Here is a 23,531-nt window from a genome sequence, read left to right as displayed (position 1 = left end):
TAAGCTAAGCCATAAAGCCACTTGCAACATGATACCACGCTCATCACCCGATCAGCGCTCGATCAGGCTCGATCAGGCGAGATATATAAGACTTGTGGGCCCATTCAGGACTCCTATGTCTGGTTGGATAACTTTACTCCATCCATCCTGTTTCTGTTGCAGGGAGTTGGAGAAAACAACCAACACAACCATGGCTTTCTTTCAAGACTCTTTATGGACTCAATATTCTCTGAACTGCATTACATGTGAAGGTAGATTTATTACCCATGAACACACTACCCGTATGTTAATTTTATGTAAATAGGTAGCACCAGCCCTCATGTTGTTGTCCAACATTTCCGCTATTAAAAGGGATACATTTATTTTGGAATCATAAGCAAATTTAAAAAGAAATTGAGAAGTGGCACAATTACTAATCATAGAGCACAAAAAAGCCTACAGAACCTGGTATTCCCAGGCGGTCTCCCATCCAGGTACTAACTAGGCCCGACACTGCTTAGCTTCTGAGATCAGACGAGATCAGGCGCATTCAGTGTGGTGTGGCCGTAGGCTCTGGGCCTTCTGAGATTTGTACCTTTAAGCATCTAGTTGGCTAGACCATGCAGTTTTGAAAGCCAATTGAGAAATGGCTCACTGCCTGAACATGGAGCACAAAAAAGCCTACAGCACCTGGTATTCCCAGGCGGTCTCCCATCCAGGTACTAACTAGGCCCAACACTGCTTAGCTTCTGAGATCAGACGAGATCAGGCGCATTCAGTGTGGTGTGGCCGTAGGCTCTGGGCCTTCTGAGATTTGTACCTTTAAGCATCTAGTTGGCTAGACCATGCAGTTTTGAAAGCCAATTGAGAAATGGCTCACTGCCTGAACATGGAGCACAAAAAAGCCTACAGCACCTGGTATTCCCAGGCGGTCTCCCATCCAGGTACTAACTAGGCCCGAAACTGCTTAGCTTCCGAGATCGGGCGCATTCATTGTGGTGTAGCCCTAAAATTGAGAAATGCTAAGAGTATTACTCTTTTGCATTTACAGTTAGTAAGCTAAGCCATAAAGCCACTTGCAACATGATACCACGCTCATCACCCGATCAGCGCTGGATCAGGCTCGATCAGGCGAGATATATAAGACTTGTGGGCCCATTCAGGACTCCTATGTCTGGTTGGATAACTTTACTCCATCCATCCTGTTTCTGTTGCAGCGAGTTGGAGAGAACAACCAACACAACCATGGCTTTCTTTCAAGACTCTTTATGGACTCAATATTCTCTGAACTGCATTACATGTGAAGGTAGATTTATTACCCATGAACACACTACCCGTATGTTAATTTTATGTAAATAGGTAGCGCCAGCCCTCATGTTGTTGTCCAACATTTCCGCTATTAAAAGGGATACATTTATTTTGGAATCATAAGCAAATTTAAAAAGAAATTGAGAAGTGGCACAATTACTAATCATAGAGCACAAAAAAGCCTACAGCACCTGGTATTCCCAGGCGGTCTCCCATCCAGGTACTAACTAGGCCCGACACTGCTTAGCTTCTGAGATCAGACGAGATCAGGCGCATTCAGTGTGGTCTGGCCGTAGGCTCTGGGCCTTTTGAGATTTGTACCTTTAAGCATCTAGTTGGCTAGACCATGCAGTTTTGAAAGCCAATTGAGAAATGGCTCACTGCCTGAACATGGAGCACAAAAAAGCCTACAGCACCTGGTATTCCCAGGCAGTCTCCCATCCAGGTACTAACTAGGCCCAACACTGCTTAGCTTCTGAGATCAGACGAGATCAGGCGCATTCAGTGTGGTCTGGCCATAGGCTCTGGGCCTTCTGAGATTTGTACCTTTAAGCATCTAGTTGGCTAGACCATGCAGTTTTGAAAGCCAATTGAGAAATGGCTCACTGCCTGAACATGGAGCACAAAAAAGCCTACAGCACCTGGTATTCCCAGGCGGTCTCCCATCCAGGTACTAACTAGGCCCGACACTGCTTAGCTTCTGAGATCAGACGAGATCAGGCGCATTCAGTGTGGTCTGGCCGTAGGCTCTGGGCCTTCTGAGATTTGTACCTTTAAGCATCTAGTTGGCTAGACCATGCAGTTTTGAAAGCCAATTGAGAAATGGCTCACTGCCTGAACATGGAGCACAAAAAAGCCTACAGCACCTGGTATTCCCAGGCGGTCTCCCATCCAGGTACTAACTAGGCCTGACACTGCTTAGCTTCTGAGATCAGAGATCAGGCGCATTCAGTGTGGTGTGGCCGTGGGCTCTGGGCCTTCTGAGATTTGTACATTTAAGCATCTAGTTGGCTAGACCATGCAGTTTTGAAAGCCAATTGAGAAATGGCTCACTGCCTGAACATGGAGCACAAAAAAGCCTACAGCACCTGGTATTCCCAGGCGGTCTCCCATCCAGGTACTAACTAGGCCCGAAACTGCTTAGCTTCCGAGATCGGGCGCATTCATTGTGGTGTAGCCCTAAAATTGAGAAATGCTAAGAGTATTACTCTTATGCATTTACAGTTAGTAAGCTAAGCCATAAAGCCACCTGCAACATGATACCATGCTCATCACCCGATCAGCGCTCGATCAGGCTCGATCAGGCGAGATATATAAGACTTGTGGGCCCATTCAGGACTCCTATGTCTGGTTGGATAACTTTACTCCATCCATCCTGTTTCTGTTGCAGGGAGTTGGAGAGAACAACCAACACAACCATGGCTTTCTTTCAAGACTCTTTATGGACTCAATATTCTCTGAACTGCATTACATGTGAAGGTAGATTTATTACCCATGAACACACTACCCGTATGTTAATTTTATGTGAATAGGTAGCGCCAGCCCTCATGTTGTTGTCCAACATTTCCGCTATTAAAAGGGATACATTTATTTTGGAATCATAAGCAAATTTAAAAAGAAATTGAGAAGTGGCACAATTACTAATCATAGAGCACAAAAAAGCCTACAGCACCTGGTATTCCCAGGCGGTCTCCCATCCAGGTACTAACTAGGCCCGACACTGCTTAGCTTCTGAGATCAGGCACATTCAGTGTGGTGTGGCCGTAGGCTCTGGGCCTTCTGAGATTTGTACCTTTAAGCATCTAGTTGGCTAGACCATGCAGTTTTGAAAGCCAATTGAGAAATGGCTCACTGCCTGAACATGGAGCACAAAAAAGCCTACAGCACCTGGTATTCCCAGGCGGTCTCCCATCCAGGTACTAACTAGGCCCGACACTGCTTAGCTTCTGAGATCAGACGAGATCAGGCGCATTCAGTGTGGTGTGGCCGTAGGCTCTGGGCCTTCTGAGATTTGTACCTTTAAGCATCTAGTTGGCTAGACCATGCAGTTTTGAAAGCCAATTGAGAAATGGCTCACTGCCTGAACATGGAGCACAAAAAAGCCTACAGCACCTGGTATTCCCAGGCAGTCTCCCATCCAGGTACTAACTAGGCCCGACACTGCTTAGCTTCTGAGATCAGAGATCAGGCGCATTCAGTGTGGTGTGGCCGTGGGTTCTGGGCCTTCTGAGATTTGTACCTTTAAGCATCTAGTTGGCTAGACCATGCAGTTTTGAAAGCCAATTGAGAAATGGCTCACTGCCTGAACATGGAGCACAAAAAAGCCTACAGCACCTGGTATTCCCAGGCGGTCTCCCATCCAGGTACTAACTAGGCCCGATACTGCTTAGCTTCCGAGATCGGGCGCATTCATTGTGGTGTAGCCCTAAAATTGAGAAATGCTAAGAGTATTACTCTTATGCATTTACAGTTAGTAAGCTAAGCCATAAAGCCACTTGCAACATGATACCACGCTCATCACCCGATCAGCGCTCGATCAGGCTCGATCAGGCGAGATATATAAGACTTGTGGGCCCATTCAGGACTCCTATGTCTGGTTGGATAACTTTACTCCATCCATCCTGTTTCTGTTGCAGGGAGTTGGAGAGAACAACCAACACAACCATGGCTTTCTTTCAAGACTCTTTATGGACTCAATATTCTCTGAACTGCATTACATGTGAAGGTAGATTTATTACCCATGAACACACTACCCGTATGTTAATTTTATGTAAATAGGTAGCGCCAGCCCTCATGTTGTTGTCCAACATTTCCGCTATTAAAAGGGATACATTTATTTTGGAATCATAAGCAAATTTAAAAAGAAATTGAGAAGTGGCACAATTACTAATCATAGAGCACAAAAAAGCCTACAGCACCTGGTATTCCCAGGCGGTCTCCCATCCAGGTACTAACTAGCCCCGACACTGCTTAGCTTCTGAGATCAGGCACATTCAGTGTGGTGTGGCCGTAGGCTCTGGGCCTTCTGAGATTTGTACCTTTAAGCATCTAGTTGGCTAGACCATGCAGTTTTGAAAGCCAATTGAGAAATGGCTCACTGCCTGAACATGGAGCACAAAAAAGCCTACAGCACCTGGTATTCCCAGGCGGTCTCCCATCCAGGTACTAACTAGGCCCGAAACTGCTTAGCTTCTGAGATCAGACACATTCAGTGTGGTCTGGCCGTAGGCTCTGGGTCTTCTGAGATTTGTACCTTTAAGCATCTAGTTGGCTAGACCATGCAGTTTTGAAAGCCAATTGAGAAATGGCTCACTGCCTGAACATGGAGCACAAAAAAGCCTACAGCACCTGGTATTCCCATGCGGTCTCCCATCCAGGTACTAACTAGGCCCGACACTGCTTAGCTTCTGAGATCAGACGAGATCAGGCGCATTCAGTGTGGTGTGGCCGTAGGCTCTGGGCCTTCTGAGATTTGTACCTTTAAGCATCTAGTTGGCTAGACCATGAAGTTTTGAAAGCCAATTGAGAAATGGCTCACTGCCTGAACATGGAGCACAAAAAAGCCTACAGCACCTGGTATTCCCAGGCAGTCTCCCATCCAGGTACTAACTAGGCCCGACACTGCTTAGCTTCTGAGATCAGAGATCAGGCGCATTCAGTGTGGTGTGGCCGTGGGTTCTGGGCCTTCTGAGATTTGTACCTTTAAGCATCTAGTTGGCTAGACCATGCAGTTTTGAAAGCCAATTGAGAAATGGCTCACTGCCTGAACATGGAGCACAAAAAATCCTACAGCACCTGGTATTCCCAGGCGGTCTCCCATCCAGGTACTAACTAGGCCCGATACTGCTTAGCTTCCGAGATCGGGCGCATTCATTGTGGTGTAGCCCTAAAATTGAGAAATGCTAAGAGTATTACTCTTATGCATTTACAGTTAGTAAGCTAAGCCATAAAGCCACTTGCAACATGATACCACGCTCATCACCCGATCAGCGCTCGATCAGGCTCGATCAGGCGAGATATATAAGACTTGTGGGCCCATTCAGGACTCCTATGTCTGGTTGGATAACTTTACTCCATCCATCCTGTTTCTGTTGCAGGGAGTTGGAGAGAACAACCAACACAACCATGGCTTTCTTTCAAGACTCTTTATGGACTCAATATTCTCTGAACTGCATTACATGTGAAGGTAGATTTATTACCCATGAACACACTACCCGTATGTTAATTTTATGTAAATAGCGCCAGCCCTCATGTTGTTGTCCAACATTTCCGCTATTAAAAGGGATACATTTATTTTGGAATCATAAGCAAATTTAAAAAGAAATTGAGAAGTGGCACAATTACTAATCATAGAGCACAAAAAAGCCTACAGAACCTGGTATTCCCAGGCGGTCTCCCATCCAGGTACTAACTAGGCCCGACACTGCTTAGCTTCTGAGATCAGACGAGATCAGGCGCATTCAGTGTGGTGTGGCCGTAGGCTCTGGGCCTTCTGAGATTTGTACCTTTAAGCATCTAGTTGGCTAGACCATGCAGTTTTGAAAGCCAATTGAGAAATGGCTCACTGCCTGAACATGGAGCACAAAAAAGCCTACAGCACCTGGTATTCCCAGGCGGTCTCCCATCCAGGTACTAACTAGGCCCAACACTGCTTAGCTTCTGAGATCAGACGAGATCAGGCACATTCAGTGTGGTGTGGCCGTAGGCTCTGGGCCTTCTGAGATTTGTACCTTTAAGCATCTAGTTGGCTAGACCATGCAGTTTTGAAAGCCAATTGAGAAATGGCTCACTGCCTGAACATGGAGCACAAAAAAGCCTACAGCACCTGGTATTCCCAGGCGGTCTCCCATCCAGGTACTAACTAGGCCCGAAACTGCTTAGCTTCCGAGATCGGGCGCATTCATTGTGGTGTAGCCCTAAAATTGAGAAATGCTAAGAGTATTACTCTTTTGCATTTACAGTTAGTAAGCTAAGCCATAAAGCCACTTGCAACATGATACCACGCTCATCACCCGATCAGCGCTGGATCAGGCTCGATCAGGCGAGATATATAAGACTTGTGGGCCCATTCAGGACTCCTATGTCTGGTTGGATAACTTTACTCCATCCATCCTGTTTCTGTTGCAGCGAGTTGGAGAGAACAACCAACACAACCATGGCTTTCTTTCAAGACTCTTTATGGACTCAATATTCTCTGAACTGCATTACATGTGAAGGTAGATTTATTACCCATGAACACACTACCCGTATGTTAATTTTATGTAAATAGGTAGCGCCAGCCCTCATGTTGTTGTCCAACATTTCCGCTATTAAAAGGGATACATTTATTTTGGAATCATAAGCAAATTTAAAAAGAAATTGAGAAGTGGCACAATTACTAATCATAGAGCACAAAAAAGCCTACAGCACCTGGTATTCCCAGGCGGTCTCCCATCCAGGTACTAACTAGACCCGACACTGCTTAGCTTCTGAGATCAGACGAGATCAGGCGCATTCAGTGTGGTCTGGCCGTAGGCTCTGGGCCTTTTGAGATTTGTACCTTTAAGCATCTAGTTGGCTAGACCATGCAGTTTTGAAAGCCAATTGAGAAATGGCTCACTGCCTGAACATGGAGCACAAAAAAGCCTACAGCACCTGGTATTCCCAGGCAGTCTCCCATCCAGGTACTAACTAGGCCCAACACTGCTTAGCTTCTGAGATCAGACGAGATCAGGCGCATTCAGTGTGGTCTGGCCATAGGCTCTGGGCCTTCTGAGATTTGTACCTTTAAGCATCTAGTTGGCTAGACCATGCAGTTTTGAAAGCCAATTGAGAAATGGCTCACTGCCTGAACATAGAGCACAGAAAAGCCTACAGCACCTGGTATTCCCAGGCGGTCTCCCATCCAGGTACTAACTAGGCCCGACACTGCTTAGCTTCTGAGATCAGACGAGATCAGGCGCATTCAGTGTGGTCTGGCCGTAGGCTCTGGGCCTTCTGAGATTTGTACCTTTAAGCATCTAGTTGGCTAGACCATGCAGTTTTGAAAGCCAATTGAGAAATGGCTCACTGCCTGAACATGGAGCACAAAAAAGCCTACAGCACCTGGTATTCCCAGGCGGTCTCCCATCCAGGTACTAACTAGGCCTGACACTGCTTAGCTTCTGAGATCAGAGATCAGGCGCATTCAGTGTGGTGTGGCCGTGGGCTCTGGGCCTTCTGAGATTTGTACATTTAAGCATCTAGTTGGCTAGACCATGCAGTTTTGAAAGCCAATTGAGAAATGGCTCACTGCCTGAACATGGAGCACAAAAAAGCCTACAGCACCTGGTATTCCCAGGCGGTCTCCCATCCAGGTACTAACTAGGCCCGAAACTGCTTAGCTTCCGAGATCGGGCGCATTCATTGTGGTGTAGCCCTAAAATTGAGAAATGCTAAGAGTATTACTCTTATGCATTTACAGTTAGTAAGCTAAGCCATAAAGCCACCTGCAACATGATACCATGCTCATCACCCGATCAGCGCTCGATCAGGCTCGATCAGGCGAGATATATAAGACTTGTGGGCCCATTCAGGACTCCTATGTCTGGTTGGATAACTTTACTCCATCCATCCTGTTTCTGTTGCAGGGAGTTGGAGAGAACAACCAACACAACCATGGCCTTCTTTCAAGACTCTTTATGGACTCAATATTCTCTGAACTGCATTACATGTGAAGGTAGATTTATTACCCATGAACACACTACCCGTATGTTAATTTTATGTAAATAGGTAGCGCCAGCCCTCATGTTGTTGTCCAACATTTCCGCTATTAAAAGGGATACATTTATTTTGGAATCATAAGCAAATTTAAAAAGAAATTGAGAAGTGGCACAATTACTAATCATAGAGCACAAAAAAGCCTACAGCACCTGGTATTCCCAGGCGGTCTCCCATCCAGGTACTAATTAGGCCCGACACTGCTTAGCTTCTGAGATCAGGCACATTCAGTGTGGTGTGGCCGTAGGCTCTGGGCCTTCTGAGATTTGTACCTTTAAGCATCTAGTTGGCTAGACCATGCAGTTTTGAAAGCCAATTGAGAAATGGCTCACTGCCTGAACATGGAGCACAAAAAAGCCTACAGCACCTGGTATTCCCAGGCGGTCTCCCATCCAGGTACTAACTAGGCCCGACACTGCTTAGCTTCTGAGATCAGACGAGATCAGGCGCATTCAGTGTGGTGTGGCCGTAGGCTCTGGGCCTTCTGAGATTTGTACCTTTAAGCATCTAGTTGGCTAGACCATGCAGTTTTGAAAGCCAATTGAGAAATGGCTCACTGCCTGAACATGGAGCACAAAAAAGCCTACAGCACCTGGTATTCCCAGGCAGTCTCCCATCCAGGTACTAACTAGGCCCGACACTGCTTAGCTTCTGAGATCAGAGATCAGGCGCATTCAGTGTGGTGTGGCCGTGGGTTCTGGGCCTTCTGAGATTTGTACCTTTAAGCATCTAGTTGGCTAGACCATGCAGTTTTGAAAGCCAATTGAGAAATGGCTCACTGCCTGAACATGGAGCACAAAAAAGCCTACAGCACCTGGTATTCCCAGGCGGTCTCCCATCCAGGTACTAACTAGGCCCGATACTGCTTAGCTTCCGAGATCGGGCGCATTCATTGTGGTGTAGCCCTAAAATTGAGAAATGCTAAGAGTATTACTCTTATGCATTTACAGTTAGTAAGCTAAGCCATAAAGCCACTTGCAACATGATACCACGCTCATCACCCGATCAGCGCTCGATCAGGCTCGATCAGGCGAGATATATAAGACTTGTGGGCCCATTCAGGACTCCTATGTCTGGTTGGATAACTTTACTCCATCCATCCTGTTTCTGTTGCAGGGAGTTGGAGAGAACAACCAACACAACCATGGCTTTCTTTCAAGACTCTTTATGGACTCAATATTCTCTGAACTGCATTACATGTGAAGGTAGATTTATTACCCATGAACACACTACCCGTATGTTAATTTTATGTAAATAGGTAGCACCAGCCCTCATGTTGTTGTCCAACATTTCCGCTATTAAAAGGGATACATTTATTTTGGAATCATAAGCAAATTTAAAAAGAAATTGAGAAGTGGCACAATTACTAATCATAGAGCACAAAAAAGCCTACAGAACCTGGTATTCCCAGGCGGTCTCCCATCCAGGTACTAACTAGGCCCGACACTGCTTAGCTTCTGAGATCAGACGAGATCAGGCGCATTCAGTGTGGTGTGGCCGTAGGCTCTGGGCCTTCTGAGATTTGTACCTTTAAGCATCTAGTTGGCTAGACCATGCAGTTTTGAAAGCCAATTGAGAAATGGCTCACTGCCTGAACATGGAGCACAAAAAAGCCTACAGCACCTGGTATTCCCAGGCGGTCTCCCATCCAGGTACTAACTAGGCCCAACACTGCTTAGCTTCTGAGATCAGACGAGATCAGGCGCATTCAGTGTGGTGTGGCCGTAGGCTCTGGGCCTTCTGAGATTTGTACCTTTAAGCATCTAGTTGGCTAGACCATGCAGTTTTGAAAGCCAATTGAGAAATGGCTCACTGCCTGAACATGGAGCACAAAAAAGCCTACAGCACCTGGTATTCCCAGGCGGTCTCCCATCCAGGTACTAACTAGGCCCGAAACTGCTTAGCTTCCGAGATCGGGCGCATTCATTGTGGTGTAGCCCTAAAATTGAGAAATGCTAAGAGTATTACTCTTTTGCATTTACAGTTAGTAAGCTAAGCCATAAAGCCACTTGCAACATGATACCACGCTCATCACCCGATCAGCGCTGGATCAGGCTCGATCAGGCGAGATATATAAGACTTGTGGGCCCATTCAGGACTCCTATGTCTGGTTGGATAACTTTACTCCATCCATCCTGTTTCTGTTGCAGCGAGTTGGAGAGAACAACCAACACAACCATGGCTTTCTTTCAAGACTCTTTATGGACTCAATATTCTCTGAACTGCATTACATGTGAAGGTAGATTTATTACCCATGAACACACTACCCGTATGTTAATTTTATGTAAATAGGTAGCGCCAGCCCTCATGTTGTTGTCCAACATTTCCGCTATTAAAAGGGATACATTTATTTTGGAATCATAAGCAAATTTAAAAAGAAATTGAGAAGTGGCACAATTACTAATCATAGAGCACAAAAAAGCCTACAGCACCTGGTATTCCCAGGCGGTCTCCCATCCAGGTACTAACTAGGCCCGACACTGCTTAGCTTCTGAGATCAGACGAGATCAGGCGCATTCAGTGTGGTCTGGCCGTAGGCTCTGGGCCTTTTGAGATTTGTACCTTTAAGCATCTAGTTGGCTAGACCATGCAGTTTTGAAAGCCAATTGAGAAATGGCTCACTGCCTGAACATGGAGCACAAAAAAGCCTACAGCACCTGGTATTCCCAGGCAGTCTCCCATCCAGGTACTAACTAGGCCCAACACTGCTTAGCTTCTGAGATCAGACGAGATCAGGCGCATTCAGTGTGGTCTGGCCATAGGCTCTGGGCCTTCTGAGATTTGTACCTTTAAGCATCTAGTTGGCTAGACCATGCAGTTTTGAAAGCCAATTGAGAAATGGCTCACTGCCTGAACATGGAGCACAAAAAAGCCTACAGCACCTGGTATTCCCAGGCGGTCTCCCATCCAGGTACTAACTAGGCCCGACACTGCTTAGCTTCTGAGATCAGACGAGATCAGGCGCATTCAGTGTGGTCTGGCCGTAGGCTCTGGGCCTTCTGAGATTTGTACCTTTAAGCATCTAGTTGGCTAGACCATGCAGTTTTGAAAGCCAATTGAGAAATGGCTCACTGCCTGAACATGGAGCACAAAAAAGCCTACAGCACCTGGTATTCCCAGGCGGTCTCCCATCCAGGTACTAACTAGGCCTGACACTGCTTAGCTTCTGAGATCAGAGATCAGGCGCATTCAGTGTGGTGTGGCCGTGGGCTCTGGGCCTTCTGAGATTTGTACATTTAAGCATCTAGTTGGCTAGACCATGCAGTTTTGAAAGCCAATTGAGAAATGGCTCACTGCCTGAACATGGAGCACAAAAAAGCCTACAGCACCTGGTATTCCCAGGCGGTCTCCCATCCAGGTACTAACTAGGCCCGAAACTGCTTAGCTTCCGAGATCGGGCGCATTCATTGTGGTGTAGCCCTAAAATTGAGAAATGCTAAGAGTATTACTCTTATGCATTTACAGTTAGTAAGCTAAGCCATAAAGCCACCTGCAACATGATACCATGCTCATCACCCGATCAGCGCTCGATCAGGCTCGATCAGGCGAGATATATAAGACTTGTGGGCCCATTCAGGACTCCTATGTCTGGTTGGATAACTTTACTCCATCCATCCTGTTTCTGTTGCAGGGAGTTGGAGAGAACAACCAACACAACCATGGCTTTCTTTCAAGACTCTTTATGGACTCAATATTCTCTGAACTGCATTACATGTGAAGGTAGATTTATTACCCATGAACACACTACCCGTATGTTAATTTTATGTAAATAGGTAGCGCCAGCCCTCATGTTGTTGTCCAACATTTCCGCTATTAAAAGGGATACATTTATTTTGGAATCATAAGCAAATTTAAAAAGAAATTGAGAAGTGGCACAATTACTAATCATAGAGCACAAAAAAGCCTACAGCACCTGGTATTCCCAGGCGGTCTCCCATCCAGGTACTAACTAGGCCCGACACTGCTTAGCTTCTGAGATCAGGCACATTCAGTGTGGTGTGGCCGTAGGCTCTGGGCCTTCTGAGATTTGTACCTTTAAGCATCTAGTTGGCTAGACCATGCAGTTTTGAAAGCCAATTGAGAAATGGCTCACTGCCTGAACATGGAGCACAAAAAAGCCTACAGCACCTGGTATTCCCAGGCGGTCTCCCATCCAGGTACTAACTAGGCCCGACACTGCTTAGCTTCTGAGATCAGACGAGATCAGGCGCATTCAGTGTGGTGTGGCCGTAGGCTCTGGGCCTTCTGAGATTTGTACCTTTAAGCATCTAGTTGGCTAGACCATGCAGTTTTGAAAGCCAATTGAGAAATGGCTCACTGCCTGAACATGGAGCACAAAAAAGCCTACAGCACCTGGTATTCCCAGGCAGTCTCCCATCCAGGTACTAACTAGGCCCGACACTGCTTAGCTTCTGAGATCAGAGATCAGGCGCATTCAGTGTGGTGTGGCCGTGGGTTCTGGGCCTTCTGAGATTTGTACCTTTAAGCATCTAGTTGGCTAGACCATGCAGTTTTGAAAGCCAATTGAGAAATGGCTCACTGCCTGAACATGGAGCACAAAAAAGCCTACAGCACCTGGTATTCCCAGGCGGTCTCCCATCCAGGTACTAACTAGGCCCGATACTGCTTAGCTTCCGAGATCGGGCGCATTCATTGTGGTGTAGCCCTAAAATTGAGAAATGCTAAGAGTATTACTCTTATGCATTTACAGTTAGTAAGCTAAGCCATAAAGCCACTTGCAACATGATACCACGCTCATCACCCGATCAGCGCTCGATCAGGCTCGATCAGGCGAGATATATAAGACTTGTGGGCCCATTCAGGACTCCTATGTCTGGTTGGATAACTTTACTCCATCCATCCTGTTTCTGTTGCAGGGAGTTGGAGAGAACAACCAACACAACCATGGCTTTCTTTCAAGACTCTTTATGGACTCAATATTCTCTGAACTGCATTACATGTGAAGGTAGATTTATTACCCATGAACACACTACCCGTATGTTAATTTTATGTAAATAGGTAGCGCCAGCCCTCATGTTGTTGTCCAACATTTCCGCTATTAAAAGGGATACATTTATTTTGGAATCATAAGCAAATTTAAAAAGAAATTGAGAAGTGGCACAATTACTAATCATAGAGCACAAAAAAGCCTACAGCACCTGGTATTCCCAGGCGGTCTCCCATCCAGGTACTAACTAGCCCCGACACTGCTTAGCTTCTGAGATCAGGCACATTCAGTGTGGTGTGGCCGTAGGCTCTGGGCCTTCTGAGATTTGTACCTTTAAGCATCTAGTTGGCTAGACCATGCAGTTTTGAAAGCCAATTGAGAAATGGCTCACTGCCTGAACATGGAGCACAAAAAAGCCTACAGCACCTGGTATTCCCAGGCGGTCTCCCATCCAGGTACTAACTAGGCCCGAAACTGCTTAGCTTCTGAGATCAGACACATTCAGTGTGGTCTGGCCGTAGGCTCTGGGTCTTCTGAGATTTGTACCTTTAAGCATCTAGTTGGCTAGACCATGCAGTTTTGAAAGCCAATTGAGAAATGGCTCACTGCCTGAACATGGAGCACAAAAAAGCCTACAGCACCTGGTATTCCCAGGCGGTCTCCCATCCAGGTACTAACTAGGCCCGACACTGCTTAGCTTCTGAGATCAGACGAGATCAGGCGCATTCAGTGTGGTGTGGCCGTAGGCTCTGGGCCTTCTGAGATTTGTACCTTTAAGCATCTAGTTGGCTAGACCATGAAGTTTTGAAAGCCAATTGAGAAATGGCTCACTGCCTGAACATGGAGCACAAAAAAGCCTACAGCACCTGGTATTCCCAGGCAGTCTCCCATCCAGGTACTAACTAGGCTTGACACTGCTTAGCTTCTGAGATCAGAGATCAGGCGCATTCAGTGTGGTGTGGCCGTGGGTTCTGGGCCTTCTGAGATTTGTACCTTTAAGCATCTAGTTGGCTAGACCATGCAGTTTTGAAAGCCAATTGAGAAATGGCTCACTGCCTGAACATGGAGCACAAAAAAGCCTACAGCACCTGGTATTCCCAGGCGGTCTCCCATCCAGGTACTAACTAGGCCCGATACTGCTTAGCTTCCGAGATCGGGCGCATTCATTGTGGTGTAGCCCTAAAATTGAGAAATGCTAAGAGTATTACTCTTATGCATTTACAGTTAGTAAGCTAAGCCATAAAGCCACTTGCAACATGATACCACGCTCATCACCCGATCAGCGCTCGATCAGGCTCGATCAGGCGAGATATATAAGACTTGTGGGCCCATTCAGGACTCCTATGTCTGGTTGGATAACTTTACTCCATCCATCCTGTTTCTGTTGCAGGGAGTTGGAGAGAACAACCAACACAACCATGGCTTTCTTTCAAGACTCTTTATGGACTCAATATTCTCTGAACTGCATTACATGTGAAGGTAGATTTATTACCCATGAACACACTACCCGTATGTTAATTTTATGTAAATAGCGCCAGCCCTCATGTTGTTGTCCAACATTTCCGCTATTAAAAGGGATACATTTATTTTGGAATCATAAGCAAATTTAAAAAGAAATTGAGAAGTGGCACAATTACTAATCATAGAGCACAAAAAAGCCTACAGAACCTGGTATTCCCAGGCGGTCTCCCATCCAGGTACTAACTAGGCCCGACACTGCTTAGCTTCTGAGATCAGACGAGATCAGGCGCATTCAGTGTGGTGTGGCCGTAGGCTCTGGGCCTTCTGAGATTTGTACCTTTAAGCATCTAGTTGGCTAGACCATGCAGTTTTGAAAGCCAATTGAGAAATGGCTCACTGCCTGAACATGGAGCACAAAAAAGCCTACAGCACCTGGTATTCCCAGGCGGTCTCCCATCCAGGTACTAACTAGGCCCAACACTGCTTAGCTTCTGAGATCAGACAAGATCAGGCACATTCAGTGTGGTGTGGCCGTAGGCTCTGGGCCTTCTGAGATTTGTACCTTTAAGCATCTAGTTGGCTAGACCATGCAGTTTTGAAAGCCAATTGAGAAATGGCTCACTGCCTGAACATGGAGCACAAAAAAGCCTACAGCACCTGGTATTCCCAGGCGGTCTCCCATCCAGGTACTAACTAGGCCCGAAACTGCTTAGCTTCCGAGATCGGGCGCATTCATTGTGGTGTAGCCCTAAAATTGAGAAATGCTAAGAGTATTACTCTTTTGCATTTACAGTTAGTAAGCTAAGCCATAAAGCCACTTGCAACATGATACCACGCTCATCACCCGATCAGCGCTGGATCAGGCTCGATCAGGCGAGATATATAAGACTTGTGGGCCCATTCAGGACTCCTATGTCTGGTTGGATAACTTTACTCCATCCATCCTGTTTCTGTTGCAGCGAGTTGGAGAGAACAACCAACACAACCATGGCTTTCTTTCAAGACTCTTTATGGACTCAATATTCTCTGAACTGCATTACATGTGAAGGTAGATTTATTACCCATGAACACACTACCCGTATGTTAATTTTATGTAAATAGGTAGCGCCAGCCCTCATGTTGTTGTCCAACATTTCCGCTATTAAAAGGGATACATTTATTTTGGAATCATAAGCAAATTTAAAAAGAAATTGAGAAGTGGCACAATTACTAATCATAGAGCACAAAAAAGCCTACAGCACCTGGTATTCCCAGGCGGTCTCCCATCCAGGTACTAACTAGGCCCGACACTGCTTAGCTTCTGAGATCAGACGAGATCAGGCGCATTCAGTGTGGTCTGGCCGTAGGCTCTGGGCCTTTTGAGATTTGTACCTTTAAGCATCTAGTTGGCTAGACCATGCAGTTTTGAAAGCCAATTGAGAAATGGCTCACTGCCTGAACATGGAGCACAAAAAAGCCTACAGCACCTGGTATTCCCAGGCGGTCTCCCATCCAGGTACTAACTAGGCCCAACACTGCTTAGCTTCTGAGATCAGACGAGATCAGGCGCATTCAGTGTGGTGTGGCCGTAGGCTCTGGGCCTTCTGAGATTTGTACCTTTAAGCATCTAGTTGGCTAGACCATGCAGTTTTGAAAGCCAATTGAGAAATGGCTCACTGCCTGAACATGGAGCACAAAAAAGCCTACAGCACCTGGTATTCCCAGGCGGTCTCCCATCCAGGTACTAACTAGGCCCGAAACTGCTTAGCTTCCGAGATCGGGCGCATTCATTGTGGTGTAGCCCTAAAATTGAGAAATGCTAAGAGTATTACTCTTTTGCATTTACAGTTAGTAAGCTAAGCCATAAAGCCACTTGCAACATGATACCACGCTCATCACCCGATCAGCGCTGGATCAGGCTCGATCAGGCGAGATATATAAGACTTGTGGGCCCATTCAGGACTCCTATGTCTGGTTGGATAACTTTACTCCATCCATCCTGTTTCTGTTGCAGCGAGTTGGAGAGAACAACCAACACAACCATGGCTTTCTTTCAAGACTCTTTATGGACTCAATATTCTCTGAACTGCATTACATGTGAAGGTAGATTTATTACCCATGAACACACTACCCGTATGTTAATTTTATGTAAATAGGTAGCGCCAGCCCTCATGTTGTTGTCCAACATTTCCGCTATTAAAAGGGATACATTTATTTTGGAATCATAAGCAAATTTAAAAAGAAATTGAGAAGTGGCACAATTACTAATCATAGAGCACAAAAAAGCCTACAGCACCTGGTATTCCCAGGCGGTCTCCCATCCAGGTACTAACTAGGCCCGACACTGCTTAGCTTCTGAGATCAGACGAGATCAGGCGCATTCAGTGTGGTCTGGCCGTAGGCTCTGGGCCTTTTGAGATTTGTACCTTTAAGCATCTAGTTGGCTAGACCATGCAGTTTTGAAAGCCAATTGAGAAATGGCTCACTGCCTGAACATGGAGCACAAAAAAGCCTACAGCACCTGGTATTCCCAGGCAGTCTCCCATCCAGGTACTAACTAGGCCCAACACTGCTTAGCTTCTGAGATCAGACGAGATCAGGCGCATTCAGTGTGGTCTGGCCATAGGCTCTGGGCCTTCTGAGATTTGTACCTTTAAGCATCTAGTTGGCTAGACCATGCAGTTTTGAAAGCCAATTGAGAAATGGCTCACTGCCTGAACATGGAGCACAAAAAAGCCTACAGCACCTGGTATTCCCAGGCGGTCTCCCATCCAGGTACTAACTAGGCCCGACACTGCTTAGCTTCTGAGATCAGACGAGATCAGGCGCATTCAGTGTGGTCTGGCCGTAGGCTCTGGGCCTTCTGAGATTTGTACCTTTAAGCATCTAGTTGGCTAGACCATGCAGTTTTGAAAGCCAATTGAGAAATGGCTCACTGCCTGAACATGGAGCACAAAAAAGCCTACAGCACCTGGTATTCCCAGGCGGTCTCCCATCCAGGTACTAACTAGGCCTGACACTGCTTAGCTTCTGAGATCAGAGATCAGGCGCATTCAGTGTGGTGTGGCCGTGGGCTCTGGGCCTTCTGAGATTTGTACATTTAAGCATCTAGTTGGCTAGACCATGCAGTTTTGAAAGCCAATTGAGAAATGGCTCACTGCCTGAACATGGAGCACAAAAAAGCCTACAGCACCTGGTATTCCCAGGCGGTCTCCCATCCAGGTACTAACTAGGCCCGAAACTGCTTAGCTTCCGAGATCGGGCGCATTCATTGTGGTGTAGCCCTAAAATTGAGAAATGCTAAGAGTATTACTCTTATGCATTTACAGTTAGTAAGCTAAGCCATAAAGCCACCTGCAACATGATACCATGCTCATCACCCGATCAGCGCTCGATCAGGCTCGATCAGGCGAGATATATAAGACTTGTGGGCCCATTCAGGACTCCTATGTCTGGTTGGATAACTTTACTCCATCCATCCTGTTTCTGTTGCAGGGAGTTGGAGAGAACAACCAACACAACCATGGCTTTCTTTCAAGACTCTTTATGGACTCAATATTCTCTGAACTGCATTACATGTGAAGGTAGATTTATTACCCATGAACACACTACCCGTATGTTAATTTTATGTAAATAGGTAGCGCCAGCCCTCATGTTGTTGTCCAACATTTCCGCTATTAAAAGGGATACATTTATTTTGGAATCATAAGCAAATTTAAAAAGAAATTGAGAAGTGGCACAATTACTAATCATAGAGCACAAAAAAGCCTACAGCACCTGGTATTCCCAGGCGGTCTCCCATCCAGGTACTAACTAGGCCCGACACTGCTTAGCTTCTGAGATCAGGCACATTCAGTGTGGTGTGGCCGTAGGCTCTGGGCCTTCTGAGATTTGTACCTTTAAGCATCTAGTTGGCTAGACCATGCAGTTTTGAAAGCCAATTGAGAAATGGCTCACTGCCTGAACATGGAGCACAAAAAAGCCTACAGCACCTGGTATTCCCAGGCGGTCTCCCATCCAGGTACTAACTAGGCCCGACACTGCTTAGCTTCTGAGATCAGACGAGATCAGGCGCATTCAGTGTGGTGTGGCCGTAGGCTCTGGGCCTTCTGAGATTTGTACCTTTAAGCATCTAGTTGGCTAGACCATGCAGTTTTGAAAGCCAATTGAGAAATGGCTCACTGCCTGAACATGGAGCACAAAAAAGCCTACAGCACCTGGTATTCCCAGGCAGTCTCCCATCCAGGTACTAACTAGGCCCGACACTGCTTAGCTTCTGAGATCAGAGATCAGGCGCATTCAGTGTGGTGTGGCCGTGGGTTCTGGGCCTTCTGAGATTTGTACCTTTAAGCATCTAGTTGGCTAGACCATGCAGTTTTGAAAGCCAATTGAGAAATGGCTCACTGCCTGAACATGGAGCACAAAAAAGCCTACAGCACCTGGTATTCCCAGGCGGTCTCCCATCCAGGTACTAACTAGGCCCGATACTGCTTAGCTTCCGAGATCGGGCGCATTCATTGTGGTGTAGCCCTAAAATTGAGAAATGCTAAGAGTATTACTCTTATGCATTTACAGTTAGTAAGCTAAGCCATAAAGCCACTTGCAACATGATACCACGCTCATCACCCGATCAGCGCTCGATCAGGCTCGATCAGGCGAGATATATAAGACTTGTGGGCCCATTCAGGACTCCTATGTCTGGTTGGATAACTTTACTCCATCCATCCTGTTTCTGTTGCAGGGAGTTGGAGAGAACAACCAACACAACCATGGCTTTCTTTCAAGACTCTTTATGGACTCAATATTCTCTGAACTGCATTACATGTGAAGGTAGATTTATTACCCATGAACACACTACCCGTATGTTAATTTTATGTAAATAGGTAGCGCCAGCCCTCATGTTGTTGTCCAACATTTCCGCTATTAAAAGGGATACATTTATTTTGGAATCATAAGCAAATTTAAAAAGAAATTGAGAAGTGGCACAATTACTAATCATAGAGCACAAAAAAGCCTACAGCACCTGGTATTCCCAGGCGGTCTCCCATCCAGGTACTAACTAGCCCCGACACTGCTTAGCTTCTGAGATCAGGCACATTCAGTGTGGTGTGGCCGTAGGCTCTGGGCCTTCTGAGATTTGTACCTTTAAGCATCTAGTTGGCTAGACCATGCAGTTTTGAAAGCCAATTGAGAAATGGCTCACTGCCTGAACATGGAGCACAAAAAAGCCTACAGCACCTGGTATTCCCAGGCGGTCTCCCATCCAGGTACTAACTAGGCCCGAAACTGCTTAGCTTCTGAGATCAGACACATTCAGTGTGGTCTGGCCGTAGGCTCTGGGTCTTCTGAGATTTGTACCTTTAAGCATCTAGTTGGCTAGACCATGCAGTTTTGAAAGCCAATTGAGAAATGGCTCACTGCCTGAACATGGAGCACAAAAAAGCCTACAGCACCTGGTATTCCCAGGCGGTCTCCCATCCAGGTACTAACTAGGCCCGACACTGCTTAGCTTCTGAGATCAGACGAGATCAGGCGCATTCAGTGTGGTGTGGCCGTAGGCTCTGGGCCTTCTGAGATTTGTACCTTTAAGCATCTAGTTGGCTAGACCATGAAGTTTTGAAAGCCAATTGAGAAATGGCTCACTGCCTGAACATGGAGCACAAAAAAGCCTACAGCACCTGGTATTCCCAGGCAGTCTCCCATCCAGGTACTAACTAGGCCCGACACTGCTTAGCTTCTGAGATCAGAGATCAGGCGCATTCAGTGTGGTGTGGCCGTGGGTTCTGGGCCTTCTGAGATTTGTACCTTTAAGCATCTAGTTGGCTAGACCATGCAGTTTTGAAAGCCAATTGAGAAATGGCTCACTGCCTGAACATGGAGCACAAAAAAGCCTACAGCACCTGGTATTCCCAGGCGGTCTCCCATCCAGGTACTAACTAGGCCCGATACTGCTTAGCTTCCGAGATCGGGCGCATTCATTGTGGTGTAGCCCTAAAATTGAGAAATGCTAAGAGTATTACTCTTATGCATTTACAGTTAGTAAGCTAAGCCATAAAGCCACTTGCAACATGATACCACGCTCATCACCCGATCAGCGCTCGATCAGGCTCGATCAGGCGAGATATATAAGACTTGTGGGCCCATTCAGGACTCCTATGTCTGGTTGGATAACTTTACTCCATCCATCCTGTTTCTGTTGCAGGGAGTTGGAGAGAACAACCAACACAACCATGGCTTTCTTTCAAGACTCTTTATGGACTCAATATTCTCTGAACTGCATTACATGTGAAGGTAGATTTATTACCCATGAACACACTACCCGTATGTTAATTTTATGTAAATAGCGCCAGCCCTCATGTTGTTGTCCAACATTTCCGCTATTAAAAGGGATACATTTATTTTGGAATCATAAGCAAATTTAAAAAGAAATTGAGAAGTGGCACAATTACTAATCATAGAGCACAAAAAAGCCTACAGAACCTGGTATTCCCAGGCGGTCTCCCATCCAGGTACTAACTAGGCCCGACACTGCTTAGCTTCTGAGATCAGACGAGATCAGGCGCATTCAGTGTGGTGTGGCCGTAGGCTCTGGGCCTTCTGAGATTTGTACCTTTAAGCATCTAGTTGGCTAGACCATGCAGTTTTGAAAGCCAATTGAGAAATGGCTCACTGCCTGAACATGGAGCACAAAAAAGCCTACAGCACCTGGTATTCCCAGGCGGTCTCCCATCCAGGTACTAACTAGGCCCAACACTGCTTAGCTTCTGAGATCAGACGAGATCAGGCACATTCAGTGTGGTGTGGCCGTAGGCTCTGGGCCTTCTGAGATTTGTACCTTTAAGCATCTAGTTGGCTAGACCATGCAGTTTTGAAAGCCAATTGAGAAATGGCTCACTGCCTGAACATGGAGCACAAAAAAGCCTACAGCACCTGGTATTCCCAGGCGGTCTCCCATCCAGGTACTAACTAGGCCCGAAACTGCTTAGCTTCCGAGATCGGGCGCATTCATTGTGGTGTAGCCCTAAAATTGAGAAATGCTAAGAGTATTACTCTTTTGCATTTACAGTTAGTAAGCTAAGCCATAAAGCCACTTGCAACATGATACCACGCTCATCACCCGATCAGCGCTGGATCAGGCTCGATCAGGCGAGATATATAAGACTTGTGGGCCCATTCAGGACTCCTATGTCTGGTTGGATAACTTTACTCCATCCATCCTGTTTCTGTTGCAGCGAGTTGGAGAGAACAACCAACACAACCATGGCTTTCTTTCAAGACTCTTTATGGACTCAATATTCTCTGAACTGCATTACATGTGAAGGTAGATTTATTACCCATGAACACACTACCCGTATGTTAATTTTATGTAAATAGGTAGCGCCAGCCCTCATGTTGTTGTCCAACATTTCCGCTATTAAAAGGGATACATTTATTTTGGAATCATAAGCAAATTTAAAAAGAAATTGAGAAGTGGCACAATTACTAATCATAGAGCACAAAAAAGCCTACAGCACCTGGTATTCCCAGGCGGTCTCCCATCCAGGTACTAACTAGGCCCGACACTGCTTAGCTTCTGAGATCAGACGAGATCAGGCGCATTCAGTGTGGTCTGGCCGTAGGCTCTGGGCCTTTTGAGATTTGTACCTTTAAGCATCTAGTTGGCTAGACCATGCAGTTTTGAAAGCCAATTGAGAAATGGCTCACTGCCTGAACATGGAGCACAAAAAAGCCTACAGCACCTGGTATTCCCAGGCAGTCTCCCATCCAGGTACTAACTAGGCCCAACACTGCTTAGCTTCTGAGATCAGACGAGATCAGGCGCATTCAGTGTGGTCTGGCCATAGGCTCTGGGCCTTCTGAGATTTGTACCTTTAAGCATCTAGTTGGCTAGACCATGCAGTTTTGAAAGCCAATTGAGAAATGGCTCACTGCCTGAACATAGAGCACAAAAAAGCCTACAGCACCTGGTATTCCCAGGCGGTCTCCCATCCAGGTACTAACTAGGCCCGACACTGCTTAGCTTCTGAGATCAGACGAGATCAGGCGCATTCAGTGTGGTCTGGCCGTAGGCTCTGGGCCTTCTGAGATTTGTACCTTTAAGCATCTAGTTGGCTAGACCATGCAGTTTTGAAAGCCAATTGAGAAATGGCTCACTGCCTGAACATGGAGCACAAAAAAGCCTACAGCACCTGGTATTCCCAGGCGGTCTCCCATCCAGGTACTAACTAGGCCTGACACTGCTTAGCTTCTGAGATCAGAGATCAGGCGCATTCAGTGTGGTGTGGCCGTGGGCTCTGGGCCTTCTGAGATTTGTACATTTAAGCATCTAGTTGGCTAGACCATGCAGTTTTGAAAGCCAATTGAGAAATGGCTCACTGCCTGAACATGGAGCACAAAAAAGCCTACAGCACCTGGTATTCCCAGGCGGTCTCCCATCCAGGTACTAACTAGGCCCGAAACTGCTTAGCTTCCGAGATCGGGCGCATTCATTGTGGTGTAGCCCTAAAATTGAGAAATGCTAAGAGTATTACTCTTATGCATTTACAGTTAGTAAGCTAAGCCATAAAGCCACCTGCAACATGATACCATGCTCATCACCCGATCAGCGCTCGATCAGGCTCGATCAGGCGAGATATATAAGACTTGTGGGCCCATTCAGGACTCCTATGTCTGGTTGGATAACTTTACTCCATCCATCCTGTTTCTGTTGCAGGGAGTTGGAGAGAACAACCAACACAACCATGGCTTTCTTTCAAGACTCTTTATGGACTCAATATTCTCTGAACTGCATTACATGTGAAGGTAGATTTATTACCCATGAACACACTACCCGTATGTTAATTTTATGTAAATAGGTAGCGCCAGCCCTCATGTTGTTGTCCAACATTTCCGCTATTAAAAGGGATACATTTATTTTGGAATCATAAGCAAATTTAAAAAGAAATTGAGAAGTGGCACAATTACTAATCATAGAGCACAAAAAAGCCTACAGCACCTGGTATTCCCAGGCGGTCTCCCATCCAGGTACTAACTAGGCCCGACACTGCTTAGCTTCTGAGATCAGGCACATTCAGTGTGGTGTGGCCGTAGGCTCTGGGCCTTCTGAGATTTGTACCTT

At 46.3% G+C, this 23,531-nt stretch overlaps 34 non-coding genes and 41 pseudogenes across 34 annotated transcripts; all 75 read right to left on the bottom strand.

Annotated features, from left to right (window-relative positions):
• Positions 1-432: 432 nt before the first annotated feature.
• LOC138493869 (5S ribosomal RNA) lies at positions 433-551 on the bottom strand. Its single transcript, XR_011276852.1, has one exon. It is a non-coding gene; the product is annotated as a 5S ribosomal RNA (ribosomal RNA).
• A 106-nt stretch (positions 552-657) lies between these two features.
• LOC138497074 (5S ribosomal RNA) lies at positions 658-776 on the bottom strand. The gene has a single exon (XR_011278498.1). It is a non-coding gene; the product is annotated as a 5S ribosomal RNA (ribosomal RNA).
• A 106-nt stretch (positions 777-882) lies between these two features.
• LOC138495811 (5S ribosomal RNA) lies at positions 883-991 on the bottom strand (annotated as a pseudogene).
• Positions 992-1,466: 475 nt separating this feature from the next.
• Positions 1,467-1,585, bottom strand: LOC138496981 (5S ribosomal RNA). The gene has a single exon (XR_011278414.1). It is a non-coding gene; the product is annotated as a 5S ribosomal RNA (ribosomal RNA).
• Positions 1,586-1,691: 106 nt separating this feature from the next.
• On the bottom strand, positions 1,692-1,810 carry LOC138493762 (5S ribosomal RNA). The gene has a single exon (XR_011276755.1). It is a non-coding gene; the product is annotated as a 5S ribosomal RNA (ribosomal RNA).
• A 106-nt stretch (positions 1,811-1,916) lies between these two features.
• Positions 1,917-2,035, bottom strand: LOC138496980 (5S ribosomal RNA). The gene has a single exon (XR_011278413.1). It is a non-coding gene; the product is annotated as a 5S ribosomal RNA (ribosomal RNA).
• Positions 2,036-2,141: 106 nt separating this feature from the next.
• LOC138494870 (5S ribosomal RNA) lies at positions 2,142-2,257 on the bottom strand (annotated as a pseudogene).
• A 106-nt stretch (positions 2,258-2,363) lies between these two features.
• LOC138495808 (5S ribosomal RNA) lies at positions 2,364-2,472 on the bottom strand (annotated as a pseudogene).
• A 475-nt stretch (positions 2,473-2,947) lies between these two features.
• LOC138494930 (5S ribosomal RNA) lies at positions 2,948-3,056 on the bottom strand (annotated as a pseudogene).
• Positions 3,057-3,162: 106 nt separating this feature from the next.
• On the bottom strand, positions 3,163-3,281 carry LOC138494854 (5S ribosomal RNA). The gene has a single exon (XR_011277557.1). It is a non-coding gene; the product is annotated as a 5S ribosomal RNA (ribosomal RNA).
• A 106-nt stretch (positions 3,282-3,387) lies between these two features.
• Positions 3,388-3,503, bottom strand: LOC138494980 (5S ribosomal RNA; annotated as a pseudogene).
• A 106-nt stretch (positions 3,504-3,609) lies between these two features.
• On the bottom strand, positions 3,610-3,718 carry LOC138495667 (5S ribosomal RNA; annotated as a pseudogene).
• A 475-nt stretch (positions 3,719-4,193) lies between these two features.
• Positions 4,194-4,302, bottom strand: LOC138495329 (5S ribosomal RNA; annotated as a pseudogene).
• Positions 4,303-4,408: 106 nt separating this feature from the next.
• LOC138495469 (5S ribosomal RNA) lies at positions 4,409-4,517 on the bottom strand (annotated as a pseudogene).
• A 106-nt stretch (positions 4,518-4,623) lies between these two features.
• Positions 4,624-4,742, bottom strand: LOC138497008 (5S ribosomal RNA). The gene has a single exon (XR_011278439.1). It is a non-coding gene; the product is annotated as a 5S ribosomal RNA (ribosomal RNA).
• Positions 4,743-4,848: 106 nt separating this feature from the next.
• On the bottom strand, positions 4,849-4,964 carry LOC138494979 (5S ribosomal RNA; annotated as a pseudogene).
• Positions 4,965-5,070: 106 nt separating this feature from the next.
• On the bottom strand, positions 5,071-5,179 carry LOC138495575 (5S ribosomal RNA; annotated as a pseudogene).
• Positions 5,180-5,650: 471 nt separating this feature from the next.
• On the bottom strand, positions 5,651-5,769 carry LOC138493867 (5S ribosomal RNA). Its single transcript, XR_011276851.1, has one exon. It is a non-coding gene; the product is annotated as a 5S ribosomal RNA (ribosomal RNA).
• Positions 5,770-5,875: 106 nt separating this feature from the next.
• Positions 5,876-5,994, bottom strand: LOC138497032 (5S ribosomal RNA). The gene has a single exon (XR_011278460.1). It is a non-coding gene; the product is annotated as a 5S ribosomal RNA (ribosomal RNA).
• A 106-nt stretch (positions 5,995-6,100) lies between these two features.
• LOC138495807 (5S ribosomal RNA) lies at positions 6,101-6,209 on the bottom strand (annotated as a pseudogene).
• Positions 6,210-6,684: 475 nt separating this feature from the next.
• On the bottom strand, positions 6,685-6,803 carry LOC138493709 (5S ribosomal RNA). Its single transcript, XR_011276707.1, has one exon. It is a non-coding gene; the product is annotated as a 5S ribosomal RNA (ribosomal RNA).
• A 106-nt stretch (positions 6,804-6,909) lies between these two features.
• On the bottom strand, positions 6,910-7,028 carry LOC138493761 (5S ribosomal RNA). Its single transcript, XR_011276754.1, has one exon. It is a non-coding gene; the product is annotated as a 5S ribosomal RNA (ribosomal RNA).
• Positions 7,029-7,134: 106 nt separating this feature from the next.
• LOC138496979 (5S ribosomal RNA) lies at positions 7,135-7,253 on the bottom strand. The gene has a single exon (XR_011278412.1). It is a non-coding gene; the product is annotated as a 5S ribosomal RNA (ribosomal RNA).
• Positions 7,254-7,359: 106 nt separating this feature from the next.
• Positions 7,360-7,475, bottom strand: LOC138494869 (5S ribosomal RNA; annotated as a pseudogene).
• Positions 7,476-7,581: 106 nt separating this feature from the next.
• Positions 7,582-7,690, bottom strand: LOC138495806 (5S ribosomal RNA; annotated as a pseudogene).
• A 475-nt stretch (positions 7,691-8,165) lies between these two features.
• On the bottom strand, positions 8,166-8,274 carry LOC138495010 (5S ribosomal RNA; annotated as a pseudogene).
• Positions 8,275-8,380: 106 nt separating this feature from the next.
• On the bottom strand, positions 8,381-8,499 carry LOC138494842 (5S ribosomal RNA). Its single transcript, XR_011277556.1, has one exon. It is a non-coding gene; the product is annotated as a 5S ribosomal RNA (ribosomal RNA).
• Positions 8,500-8,605: 106 nt separating this feature from the next.
• Positions 8,606-8,721, bottom strand: LOC138494978 (5S ribosomal RNA; annotated as a pseudogene).
• Positions 8,722-8,827: 106 nt separating this feature from the next.
• Positions 8,828-8,936, bottom strand: LOC138495665 (5S ribosomal RNA; annotated as a pseudogene).
• A 475-nt stretch (positions 8,937-9,411) lies between these two features.
• Positions 9,412-9,530, bottom strand: LOC138493866 (5S ribosomal RNA). Its single transcript, XR_011276850.1, has one exon. It is a non-coding gene; the product is annotated as a 5S ribosomal RNA (ribosomal RNA).
• A 106-nt stretch (positions 9,531-9,636) lies between these two features.
• Positions 9,637-9,755, bottom strand: LOC138497062 (5S ribosomal RNA). Its single transcript, XR_011278487.1, has one exon. It is a non-coding gene; the product is annotated as a 5S ribosomal RNA (ribosomal RNA).
• Positions 9,756-9,861: 106 nt separating this feature from the next.
• Positions 9,862-9,970, bottom strand: LOC138495805 (5S ribosomal RNA; annotated as a pseudogene).
• Positions 9,971-10,445: 475 nt separating this feature from the next.
• LOC138496978 (5S ribosomal RNA) lies at positions 10,446-10,564 on the bottom strand. The gene has a single exon (XR_011278411.1). It is a non-coding gene; the product is annotated as a 5S ribosomal RNA (ribosomal RNA).
• Positions 10,565-10,670: 106 nt separating this feature from the next.
• On the bottom strand, positions 10,671-10,789 carry LOC138493760 (5S ribosomal RNA). Its single transcript, XR_011276753.1, has one exon. It is a non-coding gene; the product is annotated as a 5S ribosomal RNA (ribosomal RNA).
• Positions 10,790-10,895: 106 nt separating this feature from the next.
• LOC138496976 (5S ribosomal RNA) lies at positions 10,896-11,014 on the bottom strand. Its single transcript, XR_011278410.1, has one exon. It is a non-coding gene; the product is annotated as a 5S ribosomal RNA (ribosomal RNA).
• Positions 11,015-11,120: 106 nt separating this feature from the next.
• Positions 11,121-11,236, bottom strand: LOC138494868 (5S ribosomal RNA; annotated as a pseudogene).
• Positions 11,237-11,342: 106 nt separating this feature from the next.
• On the bottom strand, positions 11,343-11,451 carry LOC138495804 (5S ribosomal RNA; annotated as a pseudogene).
• A 475-nt stretch (positions 11,452-11,926) lies between these two features.
• Positions 11,927-12,035, bottom strand: LOC138494929 (5S ribosomal RNA; annotated as a pseudogene).
• Positions 12,036-12,141: 106 nt separating this feature from the next.
• Positions 12,142-12,260, bottom strand: LOC138494830 (5S ribosomal RNA). Its single transcript, XR_011277555.1, has one exon. It is a non-coding gene; the product is annotated as a 5S ribosomal RNA (ribosomal RNA).
• Positions 12,261-12,366: 106 nt separating this feature from the next.
• LOC138494977 (5S ribosomal RNA) lies at positions 12,367-12,482 on the bottom strand (annotated as a pseudogene).
• Positions 12,483-12,588: 106 nt separating this feature from the next.
• On the bottom strand, positions 12,589-12,697 carry LOC138495664 (5S ribosomal RNA; annotated as a pseudogene).
• A 475-nt stretch (positions 12,698-13,172) lies between these two features.
• On the bottom strand, positions 13,173-13,281 carry LOC138495328 (5S ribosomal RNA; annotated as a pseudogene).
• A 106-nt stretch (positions 13,282-13,387) lies between these two features.
• On the bottom strand, positions 13,388-13,496 carry LOC138495466 (5S ribosomal RNA; annotated as a pseudogene).
• Positions 13,497-13,602: 106 nt separating this feature from the next.
• LOC138494818 (5S ribosomal RNA) lies at positions 13,603-13,721 on the bottom strand. Its single transcript, XR_011277554.1, has one exon. It is a non-coding gene; the product is annotated as a 5S ribosomal RNA (ribosomal RNA).
• A 106-nt stretch (positions 13,722-13,827) lies between these two features.
• LOC138495486 (5S ribosomal RNA) lies at positions 13,828-13,943 on the bottom strand (annotated as a pseudogene).
• A 106-nt stretch (positions 13,944-14,049) lies between these two features.
• Positions 14,050-14,158, bottom strand: LOC138495662 (5S ribosomal RNA; annotated as a pseudogene).
• Positions 14,159-14,629: 471 nt separating this feature from the next.
• Positions 14,630-14,748, bottom strand: LOC138493865 (5S ribosomal RNA). The gene has a single exon (XR_011276849.1). It is a non-coding gene; the product is annotated as a 5S ribosomal RNA (ribosomal RNA).
• Positions 14,749-14,854: 106 nt separating this feature from the next.
• On the bottom strand, positions 14,855-14,973 carry LOC138493964 (5S ribosomal RNA). The gene has a single exon (XR_011276938.1). It is a non-coding gene; the product is annotated as a 5S ribosomal RNA (ribosomal RNA).
• A 106-nt stretch (positions 14,974-15,079) lies between these two features.
• LOC138495803 (5S ribosomal RNA) lies at positions 15,080-15,188 on the bottom strand (annotated as a pseudogene).
• A 475-nt stretch (positions 15,189-15,663) lies between these two features.
• LOC138496974 (5S ribosomal RNA) lies at positions 15,664-15,782 on the bottom strand. The gene has a single exon (XR_011278408.1). It is a non-coding gene; the product is annotated as a 5S ribosomal RNA (ribosomal RNA).
• Positions 15,783-15,888: 106 nt separating this feature from the next.
• Positions 15,889-16,007, bottom strand: LOC138497050 (5S ribosomal RNA). The gene has a single exon (XR_011278476.1). It is a non-coding gene; the product is annotated as a 5S ribosomal RNA (ribosomal RNA).
• Positions 16,008-16,113: 106 nt separating this feature from the next.
• LOC138495802 (5S ribosomal RNA) lies at positions 16,114-16,222 on the bottom strand (annotated as a pseudogene).
• A 475-nt stretch (positions 16,223-16,697) lies between these two features.
• Positions 16,698-16,816, bottom strand: LOC138496973 (5S ribosomal RNA). Its single transcript, XR_011278407.1, has one exon. It is a non-coding gene; the product is annotated as a 5S ribosomal RNA (ribosomal RNA).
• A 106-nt stretch (positions 16,817-16,922) lies between these two features.
• LOC138493759 (5S ribosomal RNA) lies at positions 16,923-17,041 on the bottom strand. Its single transcript, XR_011276752.1, has one exon. It is a non-coding gene; the product is annotated as a 5S ribosomal RNA (ribosomal RNA).
• A 106-nt stretch (positions 17,042-17,147) lies between these two features.
• On the bottom strand, positions 17,148-17,266 carry LOC138496972 (5S ribosomal RNA). The gene has a single exon (XR_011278406.1). It is a non-coding gene; the product is annotated as a 5S ribosomal RNA (ribosomal RNA).
• A 106-nt stretch (positions 17,267-17,372) lies between these two features.
• LOC138494867 (5S ribosomal RNA) lies at positions 17,373-17,488 on the bottom strand (annotated as a pseudogene).
• Positions 17,489-17,594: 106 nt separating this feature from the next.
• LOC138495801 (5S ribosomal RNA) lies at positions 17,595-17,703 on the bottom strand (annotated as a pseudogene).
• Positions 17,704-18,178: 475 nt separating this feature from the next.
• On the bottom strand, positions 18,179-18,287 carry LOC138494927 (5S ribosomal RNA; annotated as a pseudogene).
• A 106-nt stretch (positions 18,288-18,393) lies between these two features.
• On the bottom strand, positions 18,394-18,512 carry LOC138494806 (5S ribosomal RNA). The gene has a single exon (XR_011277553.1). It is a non-coding gene; the product is annotated as a 5S ribosomal RNA (ribosomal RNA).
• Positions 18,513-18,618: 106 nt separating this feature from the next.
• On the bottom strand, positions 18,619-18,734 carry LOC138494975 (5S ribosomal RNA; annotated as a pseudogene).
• Positions 18,735-18,840: 106 nt separating this feature from the next.
• LOC138495661 (5S ribosomal RNA) lies at positions 18,841-18,949 on the bottom strand (annotated as a pseudogene).
• A 475-nt stretch (positions 18,950-19,424) lies between these two features.
• On the bottom strand, positions 19,425-19,533 carry LOC138495327 (5S ribosomal RNA; annotated as a pseudogene).
• Positions 19,534-19,639: 106 nt separating this feature from the next.
• LOC138495465 (5S ribosomal RNA) lies at positions 19,640-19,748 on the bottom strand (annotated as a pseudogene).
• Positions 19,749-19,854: 106 nt separating this feature from the next.
• Positions 19,855-19,973, bottom strand: LOC138494792 (5S ribosomal RNA). The gene has a single exon (XR_011277551.1). It is a non-coding gene; the product is annotated as a 5S ribosomal RNA (ribosomal RNA).
• Positions 19,974-20,079: 106 nt separating this feature from the next.
• LOC138494974 (5S ribosomal RNA) lies at positions 20,080-20,195 on the bottom strand (annotated as a pseudogene).
• A 106-nt stretch (positions 20,196-20,301) lies between these two features.
• LOC138495660 (5S ribosomal RNA) lies at positions 20,302-20,410 on the bottom strand (annotated as a pseudogene).
• A 471-nt stretch (positions 20,411-20,881) lies between these two features.
• On the bottom strand, positions 20,882-21,000 carry LOC138493864 (5S ribosomal RNA). The gene has a single exon (XR_011276848.1). It is a non-coding gene; the product is annotated as a 5S ribosomal RNA (ribosomal RNA).
• A 106-nt stretch (positions 21,001-21,106) lies between these two features.
• Positions 21,107-21,225, bottom strand: LOC138497031 (5S ribosomal RNA). The gene has a single exon (XR_011278459.1). It is a non-coding gene; the product is annotated as a 5S ribosomal RNA (ribosomal RNA).
• A 106-nt stretch (positions 21,226-21,331) lies between these two features.
• On the bottom strand, positions 21,332-21,440 carry LOC138495800 (5S ribosomal RNA; annotated as a pseudogene).
• A 475-nt stretch (positions 21,441-21,915) lies between these two features.
• On the bottom strand, positions 21,916-22,034 carry LOC138496971 (5S ribosomal RNA). Its single transcript, XR_011278405.1, has one exon. It is a non-coding gene; the product is annotated as a 5S ribosomal RNA (ribosomal RNA).
• Positions 22,035-22,140: 106 nt separating this feature from the next.
• On the bottom strand, positions 22,141-22,259 carry LOC138493757 (5S ribosomal RNA). Its single transcript, XR_011276751.1, has one exon. It is a non-coding gene; the product is annotated as a 5S ribosomal RNA (ribosomal RNA).
• A 106-nt stretch (positions 22,260-22,365) lies between these two features.
• On the bottom strand, positions 22,366-22,484 carry LOC138496970 (5S ribosomal RNA). The gene has a single exon (XR_011278404.1). It is a non-coding gene; the product is annotated as a 5S ribosomal RNA (ribosomal RNA).
• A 106-nt stretch (positions 22,485-22,590) lies between these two features.
• LOC138494865 (5S ribosomal RNA) lies at positions 22,591-22,706 on the bottom strand (annotated as a pseudogene).
• A 106-nt stretch (positions 22,707-22,812) lies between these two features.
• Positions 22,813-22,921, bottom strand: LOC138495799 (5S ribosomal RNA; annotated as a pseudogene).
• A 475-nt stretch (positions 22,922-23,396) lies between these two features.
• On the bottom strand, positions 23,397-23,505 carry LOC138494925 (5S ribosomal RNA; annotated as a pseudogene).
• Between the last annotated feature and the right edge of the window lie 26 nt (positions 23,506-23,531).

Source organism: Ambystoma mexicanum, chromosome 10 (genome assembly GCF_040938575.1).
Source record: "Ambystoma mexicanum isolate Mex_15411 chromosome 10, UKY_AmexF1_1, whole genome shotgun sequence".
Taxonomy (NCBI): Eukaryota; Metazoa; Chordata; class Amphibia; order Caudata; family Ambystomatidae; genus Ambystoma; species Ambystoma mexicanum.
Note: the sequence above shows the minus strand (reverse complement) of the source record. Positions and strands in the feature narration are given on the sequence as shown.